This window comes from Ranitomeya variabilis, chromosome 8, assembly GCF_051348905.1.
Source record: "Ranitomeya variabilis isolate aRanVar5 chromosome 8, aRanVar5.hap1, whole genome shotgun sequence".
Lineage (NCBI taxonomy): Eukaryota > Metazoa > Chordata > Amphibia > Anura > Dendrobatidae > Ranitomeya > Ranitomeya variabilis.
In genome coordinates this window covers 62665494-62687939 of record NC_135239.1, presented here as the reverse complement: position 1 = coordinate 62687939, position 22446 = coordinate 62665494, and the positions used below count along the sequence as shown (strand labels likewise).

Below are 22446 nucleotides of genomic sequence, written 5' to 3'. Positions count from 1 at the left end.
TGAGTATTTTTGGCACGTTAATTTTATAGCAGTTGGTAATGAATTATTTTAGGTACATCACTGTTGTCGGTAACCAGTAGGCATCTAAAATGTTATTGTCCGGAGAAGAAGGAACTCATTGTATAACCATTCACTTCCTCTTGAAACAAAATGGAAGGTTGTGATTAATAGGACATAAATGAGCAAAAAAAAAATAGCTTTTTCTTCACTTTTGAATGACCATTCATTCTGCCACATAGTGTACGACAAAATGGGAAAAAAAAGTGCGGTGAAATTGCAAAAAAAAAAAGAGCAATTCCACAATGTTTTTTTTTGTGTTTTTTTTTTTTATTTAATTTAGCATGTTCACCATGTGGTAAAACTGACCACATATGAGACCCATAACGTTCTCATTTTTTCTTGTTGTGATTTTACTGATCGGATGAATTTATTTTATATTTTGATAGATATGACATTTCTGAACACGGCGATACCACATACCGTATATATTCGAGTATAAGCCGACCCGAGTATAAGCCGACCCCCCTAATTTTGCCACAAAAAACTGGGAAAACTTATTGACTCGAGTATAAGCCTAGGGTGGGAAATGCAGCAGCTACCAGTTAATGTCAAAAATAAAAATAGATACCAATAAAAGTAAAATTAATTGAGACATCAGTAGGTTAAGTGGGTTAAGTGTTTTTGAATATCCATATTGAATCAGGAGCCCCATATAATGTTCCATACAGTTCATGATGGGCCCCATAAGATGCTCCATATTAAAATATACCCCTTATAATGCTGCACAAAGGTTAATAATGGCCCCATAAGATGCTCCATAGAAACATTTGCCCCATACAACGCTGCATAAAGGTTGATGGCCCCATAGGATGCTCCACATATTATGGCCCCATAAGATGCTCCACATATTATAGCCCCATGAGATGCTCCATACATTATGGCCCCATGAGATGCTCCACACATTATGGCCCCATACATTGTGGCCCCATGAGATGCTCCACACATTAGGGGCCCCATGAGATGCTCCACACATTATGCCCCATACGATGCTCCATACATTGTGGCCCCATGAGATGCTCCACACATTATGCCCCCATAAGATGCTCCTCATATATGCCCCATAAGATGCTCCTCATATATGCCCCATAAGATGCTCCTCATATATGCCCCATAAGATGCTCCATACATCTGCCCCATTTGCTGTTGCTGCGATTAAAATAAAAAAAATCACATACTCACCTTTGTTCGCTCAGGCCCCTGGCACTTGCGATAGTCACCTTCCACGTTCCATCGCTGCACGCTGCTCTGTCTTCCATCCTCTGCACTGACTGTTCAGGCAGAGGGCGGCGCGCACACTAACCGCGTCATCACGCCCTCTGACCTGAACAGTCACAGCCAGAGGACGGAAGACAGAGCAGTGTGCAGCGATGGAGCGTGGAAGGTGACTATCGCTCAATGCTCCCCCTCCCCTGATATACTCACCTGCTCCCGGCGCGGTCCCTGGCAGCGTCTCACTGTCAGATGGTCTCCGGGAGCCAGCGGCATCTTCCTGTGTTCAGCGGTCACGTATCGCTCATTACAGTAATGAATATGCGTGCATATTCATTACTTTAATGAGCGGTACCACATGACCGCTGAACACAGGAATCGCTGCCCAGAGACCATGGGACATGCAGGGACAGCGCCAGGAGCAGGTAAGTATATCACAGCCGCCGCTCCCCCCTCACCCGCCGACCCCACACCGACACTGACTCGAGTATAAGCCGAGAGGGTCACTTTCAGCCCAAAAAAGTGGGCTGAAAATCTCGGCTTATACTCGAGTATATACGGTATATATTTTTAATTTTTTTCATGGTTAGATTTTTCATGGGTCAAAAGGGCGGTGATTTGAACATTTGTGTTTTTTATTTTTGTTATGTTTTTAAAACTTTTTTTTACTTTTTACAGTATTTAATAGTCCCCTTAGGAGACTTGATTCTGCAATTGTCCGATTGCATCTGCTATACATAGCAGTGATTCAGCATGCTATGTATAGCAAAAATTGCAGGCCGCAGTTCACAGGAGGATCGTCATGCCAGGCATGACCCCAGGTTGTCATGACAACCCATTTGCGCCCTGCGATCTCGTGATGGGCTCACCGATGGGCAGGATCAATGACGGATTTCCTGTTTGCGCTTGTTAAATGGTATTTATGCAATTTAACTGGTTAACAGTCGCTGGTGAGCCCATATCGAAGACAGAGACATGACCAATGAATATACAGTGGGGAAAATAAGTGTTCAATACAATGCCAATTTTGCAAGTTTTCCAATCTACAAAGAATGGAGAGGTCTTTAACCCCTTTCTGTCATCAGACGTACTATTCTGTCCATGTGACCTGGGCCCTAATTCCCATGGACGGTACATGTATCACATGCGATCAGCCGCACTCTCAGGGGGAGCGTGGCTGATCGCGGCCTGGTGTCAGCTGATTATCACAGCTGACACCCGGTACTAAGTGCCAGAAGCAGTCACAGACCGCTCCCGACACTTTAACCCCTGGAACACTGCAATCAAACAAGATCACAGCGTTCCGGTGGCATAGAGAAGCATCGCACAGGGAAGGGGCTCCCTGCGTGCTTCCCTCAGACCCTCAGAACAACTCGATGTGATCGTGTTGTTCTGAGGTTCTCCCTGCCTGCAGGCCCCAGATCCAAGATTGCCGCGGGTCCTTCCAGGTCCTGCAGGGAGGTGGCTTGTCAGTGCCTGCTGAGAGAAGGATGTGAGAAGCCTCCTTCACTGCCTGTCTGATCGCTGATCTGACATTGTGCTGTGCAAAGTGTCAGATCAGCGAGCTGACTTTATACAGTGATTTCTCACCCTGGGGCAATGTAAAAAAGTTAAAAAAAATATACTGTGTAAAAATATTTTTTTTAAATTCCTAAATAAAGAAAAAAAAATATTGTTCCAATAAATACATTTCCTAATGTAAATAAAAAGAAAAACAATAAAAGTACACGTATTTAGTATTGCCGCGTCCGTAACGACCAGCCTATAAAACTGTCCCCCAATTAACCCCTTTAGTGAACCCCATAAAAAAAACAAGGCAAAAAAAGCAATGCTTTTTCATCTTACCGCCAAACAAAAAGTGGAATAACACGCAATCAAAAAGACAGACATAAATAAACATGAAAACGCTGAAAACGTCATCTTGTCCTGCAAAAAACGAGCCGCCATACAGTGTCATCAGTGAAAAAATAAAAAAGCTATAACTCTCAGAATAAAGCGATGCAAAAATTATTATTTTATATATAAAATAGTTTTTAATGTATAAAAGCACCAAAACATAAAACAATGATATAAATGAGGTATCGCTGTAATCGTACTGACCCGAAGAATAAAACTGCCTTATCAATTTTACCACACGCAGAATGGTATAAATGCTCCCCCAAAAGAAATTCATGAATTGCTGGTTTTTGTTCATTCTGCCTCCCAAAAATCCTAACAAAAAGCGATCAAAAAATGTCACGTGCCCGAAAATGGTACCAATAAAAACATTCCGCAAAAAACAAGACCTCACATGACTCTGTGGGTCAAAATATGGAAAAATTATATCTCTCAAAATTGGGTGATAAAAAAAACTATTTTTTCCAATAAAAAGCATCTTTTAGCATGTGACAGCTGCCAAACATAAAAACCCGCTATAAAAACTTGCTATAAATAGTAAATCAAACACCCCTTTATTACTCCCTTATTTAGGGAAAAATAATAAAATAAAAAGTATTTCCATTTTCCCATTAGGGTTAGCGTTAGGGCTAAAGTTAGAGTTATGGTTGGGGCTAAAGTTAGGGTTAGGGTTGGGGCTAAAGTTAGGGTTAGGGTTGGGGCTAAAGTTAGGGTTAGGGTTGGGACTAAAGTTAGGGTTAGGGTTGGAGCTAAAGTTAGGGTTTGGATTAGGGTTAGGGTTGGGATTACGTTTACGGTTGGGATTAAGGTTAGGGTTGGTATTAGGGTTAGGGGTGTGTCAGGGCTAGGTGCGTGGTTAGGGTTATGGTTAGGGTTGGGATTAGAGTTAGGGGTGTGTTTGGGTTAGGGGTGTGCTGGGTTATGGTTCTGGTTAGGGCTATGCAGAGGCATAGCTAGGGTTTTGGTTTGGGAGGCCAAACTTCTGAGTGGGCCCCTAACCAGGTAACCTTGATTACAACTGGGTGATGCACCCTAATAGTGGAGGAGGACCTCCGCAGATGACCACGCTATTACTGAAGATATTCTCTATATAAAGACCAACATGGATATTACTGCCATATGGTCAGTCCTACAGAATATATAAGAGATCACAGTACAGATATACAGTGCCTTGCGAAAGTATTCAGCTCCCTGGAACGTTTCAACCTTTTCCGCATATCATGCTTCAAACATAAAGATACCAAATGTACATTTTTGATGAAGAATCAACAACAAGTGGAACACAATGGTGAAGTTGAACGAAATTTATTGGTTATTTTAAATTTTTGTGGAAATTCCATAACTGAAAAGTGGGGCTTGCAATATTATTTGGCCCCTTTAACTTAGTACTTTCTTGCGCCACCTTTTGCTGCGATTACAGCTGCAAGTCGCTTGGGGTATGTCTCTATCAGTTTTGTACATCGAGAGACTGAAATTCTTGTCCATTCTTCCTTGGCAAACAGTTCGGGCTCAGTGAGGTTTGATGGAGATCGTTTGTGAACAACAGTTTTCAGCTCTTTCCACAGATTCTCAATTGGATTGAGGTCTGGACTTTGACTTCGCCATTCAAACACCTGGATACATTTATTTGTGAACCATTTCATTGTAGATTTTGCTTTATGTTTGGGATATGGGATATGTTTGGGATCATAATCTTTACATTAGGTATCTAAGTCGCCCTAAGGAACTTATCTAGATGTGTTTTGAGAGCTTTGATCCAAGAAGTGTTTCACTACAGTTTATAACGCAGAGCCGTGAAAATAAAAATTCTTTTTTTTTCACAAAAATGATTTTTAGCCCCCAGTTTTGTATTTTCACAAGGGTAACAGGATAAATTGGACCCCAAAAGTTGTTGTCCAATTTGTCCTGAGTACGCTGATACCCCATATGTGGGGGGAACCACTGTTTGGGCGCATGGCAGAGCTCGGGAGGGAAGGAGCGCCATTCTGAATGCAGACTTAGATGGATTGGTTTGCAGGCGTCACGTTGCATTTGCAGAGCCCCTGATGTACCCTGTTATGATCCGGTGACCTTGGAGCCGCATGAGAGACTTTCTCAGGAGTAAGTGGTATCTGTACTGACCGCAAACCCTAAACTGACACCGCAACTAGAAGTAGCCGTGGGGTGTGCCTAACACGTCCTAGACACCTTGACACAGCCGGAGGACTAAATACCCTTATAGGTGGAAATGGGAATTCTATCTTGCCTCAGAGCAGAACCCCAAAGGATAGGCAGCCCCCCACAAATATTGACTGTGAGTATAAGAGGAAAGACACACGCAGGCAGAAAAACAGAATTTAGCAAAAGAGGCACTTCTAGCTAAATAGAAAAGGATAGGACAGAATTCTAAGCGGTCAGTATTAAAATCCTAAAAATATCCACAGCAGAAAATACAAATATTCTACATCTAACTAAAGACATAGCAAGTATATCTGCAACTCCTGAGAATCCAGCATGACTGAAAATCCAAACAAAGTCTAAGCTGGACAAAAACACAATGAATTGCACTGAATTGCAAAGCACACTGAATGTGTGCACAGAGACAAAAAAACAGACACTTATCTTAGCTGAATTGGCAGCAGAGCATGAGGAACCAGAGAGATGCAATCCCTCCAAGAACAATGGACAACTGGCCAGGAGTAATGGATCCTGCACACCTAAATACCTAGTAGAGCTGCAATCAGCAGAAACACCTGCCCTGGATTACAACCCCAAGACAACTGCACTACCATTAACAACCACCGGAGGGAGCCCAAGAGCAGAATTCACAACAGTACCTCCCCCTTGAAGAGGGGTCACCGAACCCTCACCAGAGCCCCCAGGCCGATCAGGACGAGCCAGATGAAAGGCACGGACCAAATCAGCAGCATGGACATCAGAGGCAAAAACCCAAGAATTATCCTCCTGGCCATAACCCTTCCATTTGACAAGGTACTGAAGCCTCCGCCTCGAAAGGCGAGAATCCAAAATCTTCTCATACTCCAACTCCCCATCAACCAACACAGGAGCAGGAGGATCAACAGAGGGAACAACGGGCACCACATACTTCCGCAATAAAGATCTATGGAAAACATTATGGATGGCAAAAGAGGCCGGAAGGGCCAAACGAAAAGACACCGGATTGATAATCTCAGAAATCCTATAAGGACCAATAAACCAAGGCTTAAACTTAGGGGAAGAAACCTTCATAGGAACATGATGGGAAGACAACCAGACCAAATCCCCAACCCGCTGCCAGGAACCAACACACCGACGACGGTTAGCAAAACGCTGAGCCTCCTCCTGAGACAACACCAAATTGTCCACCACATGAGCCCAAATCTGCTGCAACCTGTCAACCACAGAATCCACACCAGGACAATCAGAAGGCTCAACCTGCCCCGAAAAAAAACGAGGATGAAAACCAAAATTACAAAAGAAGGGCGAAACCAAGGTAGCAGAACTAGCCCGATTATTAAGGGCGAACTCGGCCAATGGCAAGAAAGCCACCCAATCATCCTGATCAGCAGACACAAAGCATCTCAAATAAGTTTCCAAAGTCTGATTAGTTCGCTCGGTCTGGCCATTTGTCTGCGGATGAAATGCGGAAGAAAAAGACAAATCAATGCCCAGCCTAGCACAAAAGGCCCGCCAAAACCTAGAAACAAACTGGGAACCTCAGTCGGACACAATATTCTCCGGAATACCATGCAAACGAACCACATGCTGAAAAAACAACGGAACCAAATCAGAAGAGGAAGGCAATTTAGGCAAAGGCACCAAATGAACCATCTTAGAGAACCGGTCACAAACCACCCAGATAACCGACATCCTCTGGGAAACCGGAAGATCTGAAATAAAATCCATAGAAATAAGCGTCCAGGGCCTCTCAGGGACCGGCAAAGGCAAAAGCAACCCGCTAGCACGGGAACAACAAGGCTTGGCCCACGCACAAGTCCCACAGGACTGCACAAAAGAACGCACATCACGCGACAAAGAAGGCCACCAAAAGGACCTACCAACCAAATCTCTGGTACCAAAAATACCAGGATGGCCTGCCAACACAGAACAATGAACCTCAGAAATCACTCTACTAGTCCATCTGTCAGGAACAAACAGTTTGCCCACTGGACAGCGGTCAGGTTTGTCAGCCTGAAATTCCTGCAGAACCCATCGCAAATCAGGGGAAATGGCCGAAAGGACCACTCCTTCCTTCAGAATGCCGACCGGTTCCAGTACCTCAGGAGAATCAGGCAAAAAACTCCTAGAGAGGGCATCAGCCTTAATATTCTTAGAACCCGGAAGATATGAGACCACGAAATCAAAACGGGAGAAAAACAAGGACCATCGAGCCTGTCTAGGATTCAGCCGTTTGGCAGACTCGAGGTAAATCAGATTTTTATGATCGGTCAAGACCACAATATGGTGCTTGGCTCCCTCAAGCCAATGTCGCCACTCCTCAAACGCCTACTTCATAGCCAACAACTCCCGATTGCCGACATCATTATTGCATTCAGCAGGTGAAAACTTATGGGAAAAGAAGGCACACGGTTTCATCAAGGAACCAACAGAATTCCTCTGAGACAAAACGGCCCCTGCCCCAATCTCAGAAGCGTCAACCTCAACCTGAAATGGAAGAGAAACATCCGGCTGACGCAACACCGGGGCAGAAGTGAATCGGCGTTTAAGCTCCTGAAAGGCAGAAACAGCCACAGAGGACCAATTCGTTACATCAGCGCCTTTCTTCGTCAAATCGGTCAGGGGTTTAACCACACTGGAGAAGTTAGCAATGAAACGGCGATAAAAATTAGCAAAGCCCCAAAATTTCTGAAGGCTCTTCACGGATGTGGGCTGAATCCAATCATATATGGCCTGAACCTTAACCGGATCCATCTCTATAGATGAGGGAGAAAAAATGAAGCCCAAAAAAGAAACCTTCTGCACTCCAAAGAGACACTTAGACCCCTTCACAAACAAAGCGTTATCACGAAGGATCTGAAACACCATCCTGACCTGTTTCACATGAGACTCCCAATCATCGGAAAAAATCAAGATATCATCCAAATATACAATCATGAATTTATCAAGATAATTCCGGAAGATATCATGCATGAAGGACTGAAAAACAGATGGAGCATTAGAGAGTCCGAATGGCATCACAAGGTATTCAAAATGGCCTTCGGGCGTATTAAACGCAGTTTTCCATTCATCACCCTGCTTAATACGAACAAGGTTATATGCCCCCCGAAGGTCAATCTTAGTAAACCAACTAGCCCCCTTAATTCTGGCAAACAAATCGGAAAGCAAAGGTAAAGGGTATTGAAACTTGACCGTGATCTTATTCAAGAGGCGGTAATCAATACAGGGTCTCAAGGAGCCATCCTTCTTAGCAACAAAAAAAAATCCCGCTCCCAATGGTGAAGAAGATGGCCGAATATGCCCCTTCTCCAAAGACTCCTTAACATAACTCCGCATAGCGGTATGTTCAGGCACAGACAGGTTAAAAAGTCGGCCCTTGGGAAACTTACAGCCTGGAATCAAGTCAATAGCACAATCACAGTCCCTATGCGGTGGAAGGGAACTGGACTTGGGCTCATCGAATACATCCTGAAAATCAGACAAAAACTCTGGAACCTCAGAAGAGGTGGAAGAAGAGACTGACATCAAAGGAACGTCATTATGAACCCCCTGACAACCCCAACTAGTCACAGACATAGACTTCCAATCCAACACAGGATTATGTATCTGCAACCATGGAAAACCCAGCACAATAGCATCATGCAAATTATGCAACACCAGAAAACGACAATCTTCCTGATGGGCTGGCGCCATGCACATGGTCATCTGTGTCCAAAACTGGGGTTTATTTTTAGCCAAAGGTGTAGCATCAATGCCCCTTAAAGGAATAGGGTTCTGCAAAGACTGCAAGGGGAAACCACAACGCCTGGCAAATTCAAAGTCCATTAAGTTCAAAGCGGCGCCTGAATCCACAAACGCCATGACAGAAAATGACGACAATGAGCAGATCAAGGTCACAGATAACAGAAATTTAGGTTGTACAGTACTGATGGTAACTGAACTAGCGATTCTCTTTGTACGCTTAGGGCAGACTGAAATGACATGAGAAGCATCGCCACAATAAAAACACAACCTATTCTGACGTCTGAATCCTTGTTGTTCCGTTCTAGACAGAATCCTATTACACTGCATAGGCTCAGGCATCTGCTCTGAGGACAACGCCACAGCGCGCACAGTTCTGCGCTCCCACAAGCGCCGATCAATCTGAATGGCCAGAGACGTAGAATCACTCAGACCAACAGGCGTGGGAAACCCCACCATAACATCTTTAACAGATTCAGAAAGACCCTTTCTGAAAATTGCAGCCAAAGCATCATCATTCCATTTAGTCAGCACAGACCATTTTCTAAATTTCTGACAATACAATTCTGCCGCTTCTTGACCCTGAGACAGGGCCAACAAGGTCTTCTCCGCTTGATCCACAGAATTTGGTTCATCATATAATAATCCTAGAGCCTGAAAAAAGGCGTCTACATTAAGCAAGGCCGGATTCCCAGATTCCAGTGAAAATGCCCAATCCTGAGGGTCGCCACGCAACAGGGAGATGACAATTTTAACCTGCTGAATAAGATCACCAGAGGAACGAGGTTTCAGTGCAAAAAACAGTTTACTGTTGTTTTTAAAACTCAAAAATTTGGACCTGTCCCCAAAAAACAAATCAGGAGTAGGAATCCTAGGCTCTAAAAGCGAAGTCTGAACAATATAATCAGAAATACCCTGTACCCTAGCAGCAAGCTGGTCTACACGAGAAAATAATCCCTGAACATCCATGCTAGCACAAGTCTCCTCAGTCACCCAGAGGAAAAGAGGGAAGGAAAGAAAAAACAGGCTACAGAAAAAAAATGGCTCAACACCTTTCTTCCCTTCTTCTGAGATGCATTTAACTCATTGTTGGCCAGTTGTACTGTTATGATCCGGTGACCTTGGAGCCGCATGAGAGACTTTCTCAGGAGTAAGTGGTATCTGTACTGACCGCAAACCCTAAACTGATACCGCAACTAGAAGTAGCCGTGGGGTGTGCCTAACACGTCCTAGACACCTCGACACAGCCGGAGGACTAAATACCCCTATAGGTGGAAATGGGAATTCTATCTTGCCTCAGAGCAGAACCCCAAAGGATAGGCAGCCCCCCACAAATATTGACTGTGAGTATAAGAGGAAAGACACACGCAGGCAGAAAAACAGAATTTAGCAAAAGAGGCACTTCTAGCTAAATAGAAAAGGATAGGACAGAATTCTAAGCGGTCAGTATTAAAATCCTAAAAATATCCACAGCAGAAAATACAAATATTCTACATCTAACTAAAGACATAGCAAGTATATCTGCAACTCCTGAGAATCCAGCATGACTGAAAATCCAAACAAAGTCTAAGCTGGACAAAAACACATTGAATTGCACTGAATTGCAAAGCACACTGCATGTGTGCACAGAGACAAAAAACCAGACACTTATCTTAGCTGAATTGGCAGCAGAGCATGAGGAACCAGAGAGAGATGCAATCCCTCCAAGAACAATGGACAACTGGCCAGGAGTAATGGATCCTGCACACCTACATACCTAGTAGAGCTGCAATCAGCAGAAACACCTGCCCTGGATTACAACCCCAAGACAACTGCACTACCATTAACAACCACCGGAGGGAGCCCAAGAGCAGAATTCACAACAGTACCGAAACAGTAGAAACCCCCCACAAGTGACCCCATATTGGAAACTAGACCTCCCAAGGAACTTATCTAGATGTGTTGTGAGAACTTTGAACCTCCAAGTGTTTCACTACAGTTTATAACGCAGAGCCGTGAAAATAAAAAATATTTTTTTCCCATAAATATTATTTTTTAGCCCCCAGTTTTGTATTTTCCCAACGGTAACAGGAGAAATTGGACCCCAAAAGTTGTTGTTCAATTTGTCCTGAGTATGCTGATATCCCATATGTGGGGGGGAACCACTGTTTGGGCGCATAGCAGAGCTCGGAAGGGAAGGAGCGCCATTTGGAATGCAGACTTAGATGGATTGGTCTGCAGGCGTCACGTTGCATTTGCAGAGCCCCTGATGTACCCAAACAGTAGAAACCCCCAAAAGTGACCCCATATTGGAAACTAGACCTCCCAAGGAACTTATCTAGATGTGTTGTGAGAACTTTGAACCCACAAGTGTTTCACTACAATTTACAACGCAGAGCCGTGAAAATAAAAAATCTTTTTCTTCCCACAAAAATGATTTTTAGCCCCCCAAATTTATATTTTCCCAAGGGTAACAAGAGAACTTGGACCCCAAAAGTTGTTGTCCAATTTGTCCCGAGTTCGCTGATGCCCCATATGTTGGTGTAAACCCCTGTTTGGGCGCACGGGAAAGCTCGGAAGGGAAGGAGCACTGTTTTACTTTTTCAATGCAGAATTGGCTGGAATTGAGATCGGACGCCATGTCGCGTTTGGAGAGCCCCTGATGTGCCTAAACAGTGGAAACTCCCCAATTCTAACTGAAATTCTAATCCAAACACACCCCTAACCCTAATCCCAACGGTAACCCTAACCACACCCCTAACCCTGACACACCTCTAACTCTAATCCCAACCCTAATCCCAACCGTAAATGTAATCCAAACCCTAACCCTAACTTTAGCCCAAAACCTAACCCTAACTTTAGCCCCAACCCTAACCCTAGCTCCAACCCTATCCCCAACCCTAACCCTAACCCTAGCCCTAACCCTAGCCCTAACCCTAACCCTAGCCCTAACCCTAGCCCTAACCCTAGCCCTAACCCTAGCCCTTACCCTAACCCTAGCCCTAACCCTAACCCTAGCCCTAACCCTAACCCTAGCCCTAACCCTAATGGGAAAATGGAAATAAATACATTTTTTTTATTTTATTATTTTTCCCTAACTAAGGGGGTGATGAAGGGGGGTTTGATTTACTTTTATAGCATTTTTTATAGTGGATTTTTATGATTGGCATTTGGAAATTTGGAATTTTTATTTTTTATTTTTTTACACATGTGGAAATTTTTTTTTAACTCTTTTACTTTGTCCCAGGGGGGACATCACAGATCGCTGATCTGACAGTTTGCGCAGCACAGTGCTGCAGGCTTACCAGCGCCTGCTCTGAGCAGGCACTCGGTAAGCCACCTCCCTCCCTGCAGGACCCGGATGCCACGGCCATCTTTGATCCGGGCACCTGCAGCGAGGAGGAGGTAAGAGACCCTCGCAGCAACGCGATCACATCGCGTTGCTCCGGGGGTCTCAGGGAAGCACGCAGGGAGCCCCCTCCCTGCGCGATGCTTCCCTGTACTGCTGGCACACCGCGATCATGTTTGATCGCGGTGTGCCGGGGGTTAGTGTGCCGGACGCGGTCCGTGACCGCTCCTGGCACATAGTGCCGGATGTTAGCTGCGATAGTCAGCTGACACCCGGCCGCGATACGCCGTGCTCCCCCCGTGAGCGCAGCCGATCGCGCTGGACGTACTATCCTGTCGGTGGTCATACGGGCCCACCCCACCTCGACGGGATAGTACGTCCAATGTCAGAAAGGGGTTAAGGGCATGAAAATTAAAATTTGGAAAATTGCAAAATTTTCTAAATTTTTGCCAAATTTCCATTTTTTTCACAAATAAACACAAGTCATATCAAAGAAATTTTACCACTATCATGAAGTACAATATGTCCCGAGAAAACAATGTCAGAATCACCTGGATCCGCTGAAGCGTTCCAGAGTTATAACCTCATAAAAGGACAGTGGTCAGAATTGTAAAAATTGGCCGGGTCATTAACATGCAAACCACCCTTGGGGGAAAAGGGGTTAATTTTTATTGTACATACACTTCAGCTGTGAGAGACAGAATCTAAAAATAAAAACCAGGAAATCGCATTGTATGATTTTTAAATAATTAAATTGCATTTAAGTATTTGATCACCTACCAACCTACCAACCAGCAAGAATTCTGGCTCTCACAGACCTGTTAGCTTTTCTTTAAGAAGCCCTCCTACTCTACACTCATTATCTGTATTAATTGCACCTGTTTGAACACCTGTATAAAAGACACCTGTCCACACAATCAATCACATTCCCACTTCTCCACCGTGGCCAAGATCAAAGAGCTGTACAAGGACCCCAGGGACAAAATTGTAGACTTGCACAAGGCTGGGATGGGCTACAGGACAATAGGCAAACAGCTTTCCGAGAAGGCAACAACTGTTGGCACAATTATTAGAAAATGGAAGACACAAGAAATGACTGTCAATTTTCCTCGGTCTGGGCTCCTTGCAAGATCTCGCCATATAGGTAAGGGTGATTCTGAGAAAGGTCAGGAATCATCCGAGAACTAAATGGGAGGACCTGGTCAATGACCTGAAGATAACTGGGACTACAGTCTCAAGCATAACCATTAGTAACACACTACACTGTCATGGATTAAAATCCTGCAGGGCACACAAGGTCCCCCTACTCATGCCAGCACATGTCCAGGTCCATTTCAAGTTCACCAATGACCATCTGGATGATCCAGAGGAGGCATGGGAGAAGGTCATGTGGTCAGATGAGACCAAAATAGGACTTTTTTGTATCAACTCTACTCGCTCTGTTTGGAGGAAGAAGAAGGATGAGTACAACCTCAAGAACAACGTCCCAACCGTGAAGCATTTTGGGGGAAACATCATACTTTGGGAGTGCTTTTCTGCAAAAGGGACAGGACAACTGCACTGTATTAAAGGGAGGATGGATGGGATCATGTATCGCGAGATTTTGGCCAACAACCTCCTTCCCTCAGTAAGTGCATTGAAGATAGGTCATGACTGGGTCTTCCAGAATGACAATGACACACAGCTAGGGCAACTAAGAAGTGGCTCTGTAAGTATCATTTCAAGGTCCTGGGGTGGCCTATCCAGTCTCCAGACCTGAACCCAACAGAAAATCTTTGGAGGAAGCAGAAACTCAATGTTGTCCAGCAACAGCTGAAAGCCTGAAAGATCTAGAGAAGATCTGTATGGAGGAGTGGTACAAAATCCCTGCTGCAGTGTGTGTGAACTTGCTCAAGAACAACAGGAAAAGTCTGACTTCTGTAATTGAAAACAAAGGTTTCTGCACAAAACAGTAAGTTCTGTTTTTCTATTTTATCAAATACTTATTTCATGCAATAAAATGCAAATTAATTATGTAAAAATCATACTATGTGATTTTCTGGATTTGCTTTTAAGATTCTACTTACGATAAAAATTACAGACCTCTCCATTCTTTGTAGGTGGGAAAACATGCAAAGCCGGCAGTGTATCCAATACTTATTTTCCCCACTGTATGTCATCGGTGGTGAAGCGGTTAATGGTAACCTGTCAGAGTAGACATGGTGCTGGTTAGACTGATATCATGTTTTTTGGAAAAATAATTTGTAATGCATTTATTTAAATTGCTTTTATTTCTATGGGTTGAACTAGATGGACTTAAAGTCTTCCTTCAACCTTAATAACTATGTTACTATGTTACTATGCATAGGAGTCCGGTAGTCAGCCCCATTCAAATATTGACAACTATGCTGTATGATTGTACAGAACTAGCGGTTCGTCACTAAGTAGGGGCCTCCCACTGGACTCTTAGGTATAGAAGAAGCAGGAATTTAAATGAATATACAAAATAGTTATACAGAATCTTATCCCACCAAATATGTGGCAAACTGCTCAGCTCGTTCTGCTCTATAACATGAAGCCCACAGAAAAGACTACATGTACAATGTGGTACAACGTCACAGGTTGCCTTTGTAATTGCTCCTTGGTTATCAGCAGTAGTGTAAGGTCTGTAAAGTAGTATAAAGCAATAACTATACCTTACAAAGAAAAATTAGGACACCACCTTTCAAAATTTTGCATGGTGGTAGGGTGTTTTAGTAGTAGTTGTCTATATGTCCAGTCTTTATGGCATACAGTCAACTGTGAATCCACTTTAAAATTAATATTCCAAAAAGTTACATGATTAAGTTGTCTGTAAAGGGAATCGGTCAGCAAGTTTTTGCCATGGAATCTGAGAGCCTGATTCCAGGGATGTGTCACTTACTAGGCTTTGTTTTGCTCTGTGCAGTTTTGATAAAATCCTTGTTATGTCTGCTGTAGAACTGAAATGGCTGCTGAGCTCTGTATAACCCCGCCCACATTCCTGATTGGGAGCTTCCTGTGTACACTGTCATCAAGCTGACAATCAGTGGCGGGGCGGGGTTATATAGACTAGCTGGACTGCTGTGCACATGACCCCTAGTCCTACAGTGATAATCTGCCGATTAAACACTGATTATATTGAAATTACAGCAAGCTGCTGAGCAACTGACAACCCTGGAATCAGGATCTCTGCCCTTACATTATGCTGCTCTCAGATTAAATAGCAAAATCCCTCTGCCAAATTGTCATTAAATGAGCTCTGTTTCTCCTCCATTATGTGTTTGACAACTGAATGACCAAAAGCTATGGAAATACATCGAGCATCTAATGTGGAGGGATGTCCTTTTACCATTACTAAAATACTAAGATTACAACCATGGTTCATGCTTTACTTTAACAGAGGTCTTTTTATATTGATCTACTTTTAAAATATTAATATTTTCATCGTATTTATATCAATGAATTTTATTGAAGTCATTTTTTTCCTCTATGCAGCTGTTAAGACACTATAGGAAAGATGTAAGTGATCACCTATTGTAATAAATGCTTTTATAGTAGACTTTAGTGCTGTTGGTACAGAATAGGGACAGAGGATATTTTGGCAATGACTACAAAACTAGATTAAGAAAAGTAAACAGCAAATCAGATGACAGCGATTCCTGCTTATGCTCAAGGAACTCCTTTACTTCACTACAATTTTAGAAGTGGATAAAGAAATAATCTGCTTCCAAATGTTTTCATGTCACGTACTCCACCTGTATCATGTGATGGAAGAACATTTGCACATTACATAAGTATTGGTCTTCAAAAGCGGTTGACCAATTCTTGGAAACCGCAGAACAGAAATGTCAAATTATGAGCTCCTTAAAAAAATACGTGACCTGGGCCGAGATCATCAAGGAGATATTTGTGTGTATGGAAATAGAAATGAATAACATTGCATACTTTTTCATGGGTGACAGAGATATGTGAATGAGCCTCAAGGCATAAGTAAGCCGAAGATCAATGAGTGTTGGCTGATTATGTACAGGCACTGTTGTGCAATAGCATTACAGACTTACTGTCCTATTGAAATTTTTCCTTTGTTGGTCAACACCTTTGCTCCCAGTTGCAACAATTTTCTGGGGGCATTAATATGTTACACAAGTAGCCATAAGAAACATCAAATACAAAATTGTGCGTGGTGCTTGTGGGATGAGCGTGCGTGGTGCTTGTGTGACGAGCGTGCGTGGTGCTTGTGGGACGAGTGTGCGTGGTGCTTGTGGGACATGTGTGCGTGGTGCTTATGGGAAGAGCGTGCATGGTGCTTGTGGGACATGTGTGCGTGGTGCTTATGGGACGAGCGTGCGTGGTGCTTGTGGGACATGTGTGCGTGGTGCTTATGGGACGAGTGTGCGTGGTGCTTGTGAGACCAGCGTGTGTGGTGCTTGTGTGATGAGCATGCGTGGTGCTTGTGGGACGAGTGTGCGTGGTGCTTGTGGGACATGTGTGCGTGGTGCTTATGGGACGAGCGTGCGTGGTGCTTGTGGGACGAGCGTGTGTGGTGCTTGTGAGATGAGTGTGCATGGTGCTTGTGGGGCGAGCGTGCGTGGTGCTTGTGTGACGAGCGTGCATGGTGCTTGTGGGGCGAGTGTGCGTGGTGCTTATGGGAAGAGCGTGCGTGGTGCTTGTGGGACATGTGTGCATGGTGCTTATGGGACGAGCGTGTGTGGTGCTTGTGAGATGAGCATGCGTGGTGCTTGTGTGATGAGCATGCATGGTGCTTGTGGGACGAGCGTGCGTGGTGCTTGTGTGACGAGCATGCGTGGTGCTTGTGGGACGAGTGTGCGTGGTGCTTGTGGGACATGTGTGCGTGGTGCTTATGGGTATGAGCGTGCGTGGTGCTTGTGGGACGAGCGTGTGTGGTGCTTGTGAGATGAGTGTGCATGGTGCTTGTGGGGCGAGTGTGCGTGGTGCTTGTGTGACGAGCGTGCATGGTGCTTGTGGGGCGAGTGTGCGTGGTGCTTATGGGAAGAGCGTGTGTGGTGCTTGTGAGATGGGCGTGCGTGGTGCTTGTGTGATGAGCATGCATGGTGCTTGTGGGACGAGCATGCGTGGTGCTTGTGTGATGAGCATGCGTGGTGCTTGTGGGACGAGTGTGCGTGGTGCTTGTGGGACATGTGTGCGTGGTGCTTATGGGTATGAGCGTGCATGGTGCTTGTGGGACGTGCGTGTGTGGTGCTTGTGAGATGAGTGTGCATGGTGCTTGTGGGGCGAGCGTGCGTGGTGCTTGTGTGACGAGCGTGCGTGGTGCTTGTGGGGCGAGTGTGCGTGGTGCTTGTTGAGCAGGTGTGTGTGGTGCTTGTGGGACATGTGTGCGTAGTGCTTATGGGACGAGCGTGCGTGGTGCTTGTGGGACAAGTGTGTGTGGTTCTTGTGGGATGAGTGTGCATGGTGCTTGTGGAGCGAGTGTGCGTGATGCTTGTGTGACGAGCGTGCATGGTGCTTATGGGATGAGCATGCATGGTGCTTGTAGGACGTTGTGCAATAGCATCACAGACATACTGTCCGATTGAACCTTTTTGCTTTCCTGGTCAACACATTTGCTCCCAGTTGCAATAATTTTGGTGGGCATTAATATGCTAAACAAGTAGCCCCCTGACAAATGCTTCCGAAACATGCGTAGGGGTGGGTACGTGGGTGCTGTGGATCTGTGTCTCCCTGTACATCTTCAAGGTATATATCTTGCTATGTGTGATTATTAATCATGTGCAACTCTGGCTAAATATTGCCATTACTATGTAATTACTGCTATTCTTTCTGTTGCATTATCAATATGGGTCTGTGTTTTACCTTCACACATTTGACCATATGGTCTAGATGTCAGGTCATTTAGTGATACATGGTTGTTATGTTTGCAATCACTATCACTATAGACAGATGTTATTTTTTATCACATAACCATCAATCACCATCAATCGACTGCCCCCTGTGCCCCTTTGTGTGTTATTTGCCTGTTCTGCACCTATTCCCTCCTTTCCTGGATACATTTATACATAATTTTTAACTATTTTGGTATCAATAAAGTTTATACATTTTACTTAGACCATGTGATAGTCCCTCTTTCTTTTCTTTGTTCTATTATACATGACAATTGGTCTCTAATGTGTGCATCACTTCAGAACTAATTAGTTTTTAATTTAAGTTTACATTCATTTTGTAAACTATGCCTATTGTTTCCATGAGCTGTTGCTATTGCAAGTAGCTATAAGAAACATCAAATACAAAATCAGAGTTCAAAGAACATAAAAACTGACAATATATTAATCCAAATAAATCCAAAATACTCTGTTGATTATTAGTGATGAGCAAACATGCCCTTTTAATGTCTTATCCGAGCATCTGGGAGCGCTTGTGTATTATGTTTGAGTTTTTGCAGCTGCATGATTTGCCTCTGTTAGACAGCCTCAACACATGTGGGAATTCCCTAACAAACAGGCAATCCCCGCATGTGTCCAGGCTGTCTAACAGCCACAAATCATGCAGCCGCAGGGACACGAACATAATATACGAGCACGCCCAGATGCTTGGATAACACCAGAGTATGCTCGGCTAAGACGCTATCCGAGCACGTTCGCTCATCACTATTGATTATGCTTGTTGTCTGCAGCCGCCACCACTAGTGGAAACTAAGCAGCTTACGGAAGACAAACCTATACAGGACCTGTCACCAGGTCAAAAGTGAACAGTTTTTACTGCTATTTTTTCCTGCTGCTCCCCTGAGTGTTATGTATTTTTTTTAAATTCAGCCACATGAGTCTAAAATACAGGCCTTTTAAACTAGTGATAATTGTTATGGTCCTTATCAATGGGCTATAGCTCATGGAATAATAATGCAGAGCAGCAAAAAAAAAAAATTCTGTGAATCACACCCCTGGTTATGGCCATAAAAATTACCATTAAATTAAAATGTTTATACAGCAGGAACCATAAAATTGAACACTCATGGGAGCAGCAGAATTAAATAAAAACAAAATTTGGCCACTTTTTTCCTGGTGATAGGCCCAGATTAAACTCAACAGCAGAACGGTATGAACTAAGCTCTTTGCTTCCCCTTGTGGTGCAGATACAGCATCATATGTGTGTTTAACAAGGATGACCTATCTTTAGGATAGGTCATCAATGTCTGATCGGTCGGAGCTACTCAGTTATGGAGCTGCTCATTTTACTGATTGTGGCTGCGCCCAGGTACTGTACATTCGCCCCATATTGATTTGAATAGGAGGCGGATGTGCAGTTCCCTGCTGCGGCCACTATCAGCTTACGGAGCAGCTCCATAACTGAGTACTTCCGGCCGCTGCCAACACCTAGAATAGCTGATCAGTTGGGGTACCGGATGTCACACACCCACCACTCAGACATTGATGACCTATCCTAAATATAGGCCATCAATGTTAAAGTACAACCTCTTTAAACAAAACTTTTAATCAGGATTTTATACCCCAAAATAATGGCATTTATGCAATGATGTGTTAATGCTCTTTACTTTTCTTGTAGAAATCAGTTCTGCTGTTTCAGAGAAATCCACAGTTGAAATTGAATGCTAATGATATGCAAGTGCAGCAATGTTGGACACTGTCCTTGCAGCTCTCCTGCCTCTCTCCTTGTTTCCCACCCATTGTCTGCCTCCTGTCTCTGTCTGACAGGTCGCTCTTGTTTAAGCAACCTGTCAGTCTGAGAGATGTTGTCTGAGAATTGTTCTTCCACACAGAATGCTTTTAGGCACACTCTGCTTCCTTCATCTCGGTCCGCTGCTCTCTGTTGTGCTCTGCATTGCGTTTTGCAGGTTGCTTGACATGGCTCAGTGACATCATCTCCCTAATCCTATTTTAGACCCATTAGGATACACACTTGTGTTTTAGGATTGAAACTCAAAACTTTTGCTTGGTGTATGCCACCTTCTGTGTACACTGTGCTTCAACTTGCTTCAAGCCCTGCTCGGTTCCTCTTGTCATCATGCTGTTCCCAAGTATCCTGAGTGTGCTAAGTTCATGCTTACCCTGTACCTTCATACTTGCCGCTCCAACGCCCATGGTCCGTTTTTCCCACCTGGACCCAAGGCTTAAGGTACCTTTACACTAAACAACTTACCAACGATCACGACCAGCTATACGACCTGGCCGTGATCGTTGGTAAGTCGTTGTGTGGTCGCTGGGGAGCTGTCACACAGACAGCTCTCTCCAGCGACCAACGATCAGGGGAACGACTTTGGCATCGTTGAAACTGTCTTCAACGATGCCGAAGTCCCCCTGCAGCACCCGGGTAACCAGGGTAAACATCGGGTTACTAAGTGCAGGGCCGCGCTTAGTAACCCGATATTTACCCTGGTTACCATTGTAAAAGTTAAAAAAAAAACAGTACATACTCGCATTCTGATGTCTGTCACGTCCCCCGGCGTCCACAGGGTTAAAACTGCTTTCGGCAGGAGCGCTGGTAATGCACGCGCTGCTGCCGAGAGCTTCCCTGCACTGAATGTGTCAGCGCCAGCAGTAACAGCGGTGACGTCACCGCTGTGCTCTGCTTTACGGCCGGCGCTGACACAGTCAACCCTGTGGATGCCGGGGGACGTGACAGACATCAGAATGTGAGTATGTACTGTTTTTTTTTTAACTTTTACAATGGTAACCAGGGTAAATATTGGGCTACTAAGCGTGGCCCTGCACTTAGTAACCCGATATTTACCCTGGTTACAAGTGAACACATCGCTGGATCGGCGTCACACACGCCGATCCAGCGATGACAGCGGGTGATCAGCGACCAAAAAAAGGTCCTGATCATTCCCATCGACCAACAATCTCCCAGCAGGGGCCTGATCGTTGGTCGCTGTCACACATAACGAGATCGTTAGCGGGATCGTTGCTTACGTCACCAAAAGCGTGACGTTGCAACGATATCGTTAACGATATCGTTATGTGTGACTCAGCCTTTAGAGAATCCACCTCACCAGGTGAGCCGAAACACTTGGTCTGCTGTTTCTAGAATATCTCCACATTTAGTTGTAGATATACTTGAAGAGCATTTGCTATTCATCTCTTCCACAAATTTGTGCCAGGAGCCTCCACATTGTAATACAGCACTAGCTAAGTTGATGAGATTCCAAAAATTTCATGTTCACGTTGCAGAAAATTTCTGTGCTTAAATTAACCTGTGGTGCGGATTTTGAAATCCACTATATGTCAATTACTCCATGAATTCATAGAAAATCTGTGATAAAACCTGCTACAAAATCTGCATATATCCTCAGCAGATTTTAGTGCTGAAAAGCCGCAGATCCGATGCGAAAAATCAGCTCCGTGCGCTGGTGCCCTGAAAGCAACAGGCCATGATTTGCTATTGCCAATGATCAAGCAGCCCCTTTAGGCTTAGCTCCTTTAGGGTTCATAAATCATCAATGCATTCCCTTATTTACTAATGTAACAGCACAAAATATGATCCAATTTTTTAAATTTCATGAATATTTTGTAATTGAAAACTCATTGAAAGATTCAAAGATCCAAAAAAGGATTTTAAAAAACGTTTCCCGCTTTGTAAATCTTTGGCGCTCACAATATAAAGACAAAGAAAACTCTTGTCAATCTAAAACCTTTCTTTTCTTTGTAAAAGTAAATAACTTCAGACCATTATAAGGTATTAACGAGTTTCCCAGGATAGGATCTTTTAAAGTATTGCTCACTGGTATTGTCATCAGAAATTAATTTCCTACCTGAAAGACAAATTGGCTGGTAGATTACGAAGTTAAACGCAAGGAACAAGTGAGCATCTGTGTCTTCTGAATGCGCCTCCTTGGTGTCTTACATATAAACGAATCAGAGTGTTCAAACTTAAATTAAGATCTTTGGAGAGATAAACAGTTAAAACTGGTTCCCATAGCTACATCTCACACATAAATGTGATTGCATTATAATCCCCTTGTAATCAGGTCTAAATGAAAGAAAGATGATAAGGGTTTTATTTTCGGATTTCAGTGCTGATTTTTATTAGTTCCCAATCAGATCAGTGCTGAGATGCCTTTCATC

General features: G+C 44.0%; 1 long non-coding RNA gene across 1 annotated transcript in view; it reads right to left on the bottom strand.

Moving 5' to 3' along the window:
- Positions 1–22195, bottom strand: part of LOC143788590 (uncharacterized) — a 134266-nt gene extending 112071 nt beyond the window's left edge. Inside the window, exon 1 of the long non-coding RNA XR_013218675.1 lies at positions 22134–22195. This is a non-coding gene — a long non-coding RNA (uncharacterized LOC143788590). The remainder of the gene's footprint in view (positions 1–22133) is intronic.
- Positions 22196–22446: the final 251 nt, after the last annotated feature.